Below are 6,719 nucleotides of genomic sequence, written 5' to 3' on the forward strand. Positions count from 1 at the left end.
GCTCCGTGGCATGTGGGATCCTCCCAGACCGGGGCATGAACCTGTGTCCCCTGCATCAGCAGGCGGACTCCCAACCACTGCGCCACCAGAGAAGCCCTAGAATTTCTATAGGAATTGCATTGTATCTGTGAATAGCTTTGAATAGTACTGACATCTTAACAACATTGTCTTTCTGTCCATGAACACAAGATGTCTTTCCATTTATTTAGATCTTCTTTAATTTATTTTTGCATGTTTTATATTTTTCAGTATACAAGTCTTTCACTTTGTAGTCAAATTTATTCCTAAATCTTATATTCTTTTAGATGCTATTGTAAATGGAACTGCCTTCTTAATTTCCTTTTTCAGATTGTTCACTTTTGTTGTGTACACACACACACACACACACACACACACACACACACACACACCCCTGATTTTTGTGAGTTGGTTTTATACTCTGCAACTTTGCCACATTCATTCATTAGCACTAGTTGTTTTCTTGTGTATTCTTTGGGATTTTCTATACATAGTATCATGTCATCTCTGAATAAAGATAGTTTTACTTCCTTCTTTCTGATGTGGATGCCTTGAATTTCCTTTTTTCTTGTCTAATTGCTCTGGCTAGAAATTCTAGTACAACAATGAAAAACTAGTAGTTCCCGATCTTAGGGGGAAAGATTTCAGTCTTTCACCATTAAATATGTTAGCTGTGGGTTTTTCAGTTAATGCCCTATATAATGTTGAGGAAGTTCCCTTCTATTCCTAGTTTTCTGAGTGTTTTTATTATGAAACTGTGTTGGATATCATAATGTCTTGAGTATACAACAACTGAGACATAAAACAACTCTTTGGCCTCTGGGTCTCTTGCAGTACTGAATTGCTGTGTCATTGCTTGTCTAATAGGACCAAAATTAGGCATGACCAATGGAGAAAATCACCCCTGATTCTGGCAAGTATCTGATACACAATCTTCGCTGCCAGTTCTGCTTTTTTAGGTCATGATTTATGCCACTTCTGTCTATGGATCCAGACTACACACCTACCTTGGCCCTCTAATTGGGACTGGGTCTCTTGACTCAACAAAAACACTTAAGTCTCCAACCTTAGCTTTTCCCACTAGATTGACACTATCTGCAGAACCCCAGTTTCTGCATGAATGACTTCTTCCCACTACCTCCAAGCTGTGGTCCTTTGCTTAGTCCCTCATGATCTACCATACGTTAAATCAGCCTCTCAGCATCTCTTATCAAACCCCCATCCTTATCCTCTCCAAGCTTTCTGGTCATTCCTGGTGATTTGGTTGTAATGGTCCCTTCTGGCTTTGAGAGCCTACCTCCACAGAGTTCTCAATGTCACTCCCGAATCATCACTTCCTACTGTGATGAGTGCATCATCACTCATCTCTTCTGGAATGATTCAACGGTAAACCTCAGCCCTCTTTGATTTTCACCAAGAAAACACTCACATAAGGCATGTGTGTAGAGCATTCTACACGGAAGGTCTGCAGAGATGGTTTGGGTTCATAACCCAGTAACATAAAGTAGAATATCAGATTTCACTAGTCTTAAAAAAAAACCTCCGCAGTCATTTGTGTTAACTGGAGGTCTAGTCTCCCGCCTCGCTCTTTTATTTAACTGCTCACTTTATTATGCAGAGCAGTTCAGTTCTTCTTAGTCTATTCTAAACTAGGTTCTGGCATCCCACTGCCTATCAACAGATTCATTCTTGTGCTGGGCCTCACCCTTTCTTCTTCCCTTCATCAAGAGGAAAAGAACAGAAGAGAGATGCTTTGCCCTTCTCATGAATTAGGCCATCTCCCTTAGAAGACAGAAAAAGCCACAGGCAGTTTGATTTCTAAATAACAGCGTCTGTCTCTGTCTCTCTCTCTCTCTCTCTCTCTCACACACACACACACACACACACACACACAAATGCTTTTTAAATACTTAAACACATTCTGCTAAAAGATAGGATATCATATATAATACCCTAATCCCATGATTCCCAAACTGTGTGCAGAGGTGTCCCAGAGTGCCGAAGTGAACTCACAGGGGCTACCATGGGTTATTTTATATTTATAGTCTGGTATTTTGCACAGACACTGTGCAAACTGCCAGCCCCAGGTGGTTCGTCGTTTCAACATTAGATTGTTCTACATTCCTTTTGATTTATTTCATATCTTTGCAAAACTGAGCTTTCTGTGGTTGCTTTGATAAAAAGCAAGTACTATACTAAAAGCAACATGGAACAGGAAATAAAGGTGGTGGGAACCAATCTGATTCCAAGGATTGATTAGTTTTGCAGTGGCCAGTAGGTATACACATCCCACTAGTAAGTAATTCTGATTAGGAATAAAATGAAAATATTTTCTCTTTCAATTTATATGAATTAATTTTTTCAAAGGCACTAAATTGTTAAGACATAAATACTTACTAAGTCCACTGGACCTTACTACTTAATACATGAAACTACTAAGTATTTGCTTTGGCTTCTGGGCACTGTGAAAAAGTACCAAGAAAGTTTAGGAAACTCTGCCCTAGTCTTTTTTATATATATATATATATATATATATATCAACTAAAAAATTCATATTTAACATTATAAAAAGTTATAGAGTAACTAATAAAAACATCCAGGGAAATCATTACTATAAAAATCCCTAATTAACAAGATTACTGTAATTAATATTATCTCCCTTTTTAATGTAAATACTTGAAAAACTTTAAAAGGTATAATAACAATGTTTCTATCTATCTTCTTTATTATTATTTTGTATTACTGAACTATAATTCAATTACAATATTATATTAGTTTCAGGGGTATGACTTAGTGATTGGATATCTTATACATTACAAAATAATCACCATGATAAATCTAGTTACCATCTGTTACCATACAAAGTTATTACAATATTGATTATATTCCCTATGCCATCTATTATAAAATTATTTACTTTATAATGGGAAATGTGTACCTCTTAATTTTCCTCACCTATTTCACTCATCCCTCCATTCTCCTCCCCTCTGGCAACCACTCATTTGTTCTCTGTATCTATGAGTCTGTTTTTGTTATGTTTGTTCATTTGTTTTCTTTTTTTATATCCTACCTAAGTGAAATCATATGGTATTTGTCTTCCTCTGTCTGACTTATTTCACTTATTATAATACCCTCTAGGTCCATCCACCATTGCAAATAGCAAGATTTCATTCTTTTTTATATGACTATTATTCCATTGAATGTATGTATATGTGTGTGTGTGTATGTGTATATATATATATATATGACATCTTCTTTATCAATTCATCTATTGATGGACATATCTTGGCTATTATAAATAATGCTCCAATGAACACAGGAGTGCATATATCTTTCTCAGCTTAGTGTTTTTCTTTTCTTTGGAAAAATACCCAGAAGTGCAACTGCTGGATCGTACAGTAGTTCTATTTTTAATATTTTGAGGAACCTCCATACTGTTTCCCGTAGTGGCTGCCTTTTTGTTTTGATAGCTTCCTTCAATGTGGAAAAGCTTTTTAGTTTGATATAGTCCCATTTGTTTATTTTTGCTTTTGTTTCCCTTGCCTGAGAAGACAAATCCAAAAAATATCATTGAGACCAATGTCAAAGCACATACTGCCTATGTTTTCTTCCAGGAGTTTTATGGTTTCAGCTCTTACATTTAAGTCTTTAATCCATTTTGAGTTTATTTTTGTATATGGTATTAAAAAGTAGTCATTCTGATGAGCATTTGGCTGATCTGTGGATTCAACCAACTGTGGATCGAAAATATCTGAAAAAAGAAATTCCAGAGAAGTTCCAAAAAGCAAAACTCGAATTTGCCCTGTGTCAGCAAGTATTTACACAGCATTGCTGAGACTCAAGATAATCCATTTGTCTTGAAGTAGAGGGAAGGAGGTTTGTTGGGTATGTCTCCTTTCAGACACCTCCACTCGATGAAGATGCCCAGAGATTTGTTTCCAGTCCCTGATGCCCTCAAGGCTATGGAAAGCAAAGTTCCATAGTTGCATGTAGCTGTCTAGTTTTCTCAACAACATTTATTGAAAATGCTGTCTTTTCCCCGTTGTATATTCTTGCCTCATTTGTCATAGATGAATTGACCATAAGTGCATGGGTTTATTTCTGGACTCTCTATTCAGTTTCACTGATCTATGTGTCTGTTTTTCTGCCAGTACCATGCTGTTTTGATTACTATAGCTTTGTAGTACAGTCTGAAGTCAGGGAGCATGGTTACCCCAGCTCTGTTCTTTCTCAAGATTGCTTTGGCTAATCAGGGTCTTTTGTGTTTCCATACATATTTTAAAATGATTTGTTCTAGTTCTGTGAAAAATGTCATTGATAATTTGATAGGAATTGTACTGAATCTGTAGATTGCCTTGGGAAGTATGGTCTTAACAATATTAATTCCTCCAATTCATGAACATGGTATACCTATCTGTTCATGTCATCTACAGTTTCTTTCATCAGTGTCTTATGGTTTTCCAAGTACAGGTCTTTTACCTCCTTAGATTTATTCCCAGGTATTTTATTCTTTTTGATGAGATGGTAAGTGGGATTGTTTCCTAAGTTTATGTTTCTGACAGTTCATTGTTAATGTATAGAGACGCAATGGATTTCTGTATATTAATTTTGTATCCTGCAACTTTACCAAATTCATTGATGAGCTCTAGTAGTTTTTTTGGTGGCATTTTAAGGGTTTTCTGTGTATAGTATCATGTCATTTGCAAACAGTGACAGTTTTACTTCTTTTCCAATTTGGATTCCTTTTATTTCTTCTTCTTGTCTAGCTGTTGTGGCTAGGACTTCCAATACCATGTTGAATAAAAGTGGTGTGAATGAGCATCCTTGTGTTATTCCTGATTTAGAAGAAATGCTTTCAGCTTTTCACCATTGAGTATGATGTTGGCTCTAGGCTTGTCATAATGAGCCTTTATTGTATTGAGGTACATTCCCCCTATACCCACTCTGCTGGGAGTTTTTATCATAAATGAATGCTGAGTTTTCTCAAAAGCTTTTTCTGTATCTACTGATATTATCATATAAGTTTATTTTTCAATTTGTTAATGTGGTGTATGACACTGATTGATCTGCAGCTATTGAGCCATCATTGCATCCCTGGGATTCAGTCTTGGAAGATTGTACATTTCTAGGAATTTATCCATTTCTTCTAGGTTGTCCATTTTTGGGCATATAATTGTTCATAGTAATCTCTTATGATCCTGTATAATTCTCTGGTGTTGTTTTTAATTTCTACTCTTTAATTTCTGATTTTATCTGACACCTCTCTCTTTTTTTTCTTTATAAGTCTATCTAAAGGTTTATGAATTTTGTTTATGTTTTAAAAGAATCAGCTCTTAGTTTCATTGATCTTTTCTATTGCTTTTTTAGTCTCTATTTCATGTACTTCTGCTCTGGTTTTGATATTTCTTTCCATCTCTTAACTTTGGGCTTTGTTGGTTATTCCTTTTCTAGTTCCTTTAGGTGTAAGGTTAGATTGTTATTTGACATTTTTCTTCTTTCCTGAGGTAAGCTTATATAACTGTAAACTTCCCTGCTTTTTTCATGGGAACTGCTTTTGCTGTATCTCTAGATTCTGGATCATTTTGTTTCCATTTTAATTTGCCTTCACGTATTTTTTAAATTTTCTCTTTGATTTCGTCAGTGCACCATCAGTTTTTTTTTTTTAATTTTTGAACTTTATTTTTTTATACAACAGGTTCTTATTAGTCACCAATTTTATACACATCAGGGTATACATGTCAATCCCAATCGCCCAATTCATCACCCCCCCCAAGGCTTTCCCCCTTGGTGTCCATACAGTTCCCTACATCTGTGTCTCAATTTCTGCCCTGCAAACTGGTTCATCTCTACCATTTTTCTACGTTCCACATATATGCGTTAATATACGATATTTGTTTTTCTCTTTCTGACTTACTTCACTCTGTATGACAGTCTCTATGTCCATCCACGTCTCAAAAAATGACACAATTTCGTTCCTTTTTATGGCTGAGTAATATTCCATTGTATATACGTACCACTTCTTCTTTAACCATTCATTTGTTGGTGGAAGTTGAGGTTGCGTCCATGACCTGGCTATTGTAAATAGTGCAGCAATGAACATTGGGGTGCATGTGTCTTTTTGAATTATGGTTTTCTCTGGGTATATGCCCAGCAATGGGATTGCTGGATCATATGGTAATTCTATTTTTAGTTTCTTAAGGAACCTCCATACTGTTCTCCATAGTGGCTGTATCAATTTACATTCCCACCAACAATGCAAGAGGGTTCCCTTTTCTCCACACCCTCTCCAGCATTTGTTGTTTGTAGATTTTCTGATGATGCCCATTCTAACTGGTGTGAGGTGATACCTCATTGTAGTTTTGTTTTGCATTTCTCTAATAATTAGCGATGCTGAGAAGCTTTTCATGTGCTTCTTGGCCACCTGTATGTCTTCTTTGGAGAAATGTCTATTTAAGTCTTCTGCCCATTTTTGGATTGGGTTGTTTGTTTTTTTAATATTGAGCTGCATGAGCTGTTTATACATTTTGGAGATTAATTCTTTGTCTGCTGGTTCGTTTGCAAATATTTTCTCCCATTCTGAGGGTTGTCTTTCCATCTTGTTTATGATTTCCTTTGCTGTGCAAAAGCTTTTAAGTTTCATTAGGTCCCATTTGTTTATTTTTGTTTTTATTTCCATTACTCTAGGAGGTGGATCAAAAAAG

This window comes from Neophocaena asiaeorientalis, unplaced genomic scaffold (genome assembly GCF_003031525.2).
Source record: "Neophocaena asiaeorientalis asiaeorientalis breed wild unplaced genomic scaffold, Neophocaena_asiaeorientalis_V1.1 scaffold225, whole genome shotgun sequence".
NCBI lineage: Eukaryota > Metazoa > Chordata > Mammalia > Artiodactyla > Phocoenidae > Neophocaena > Neophocaena asiaeorientalis.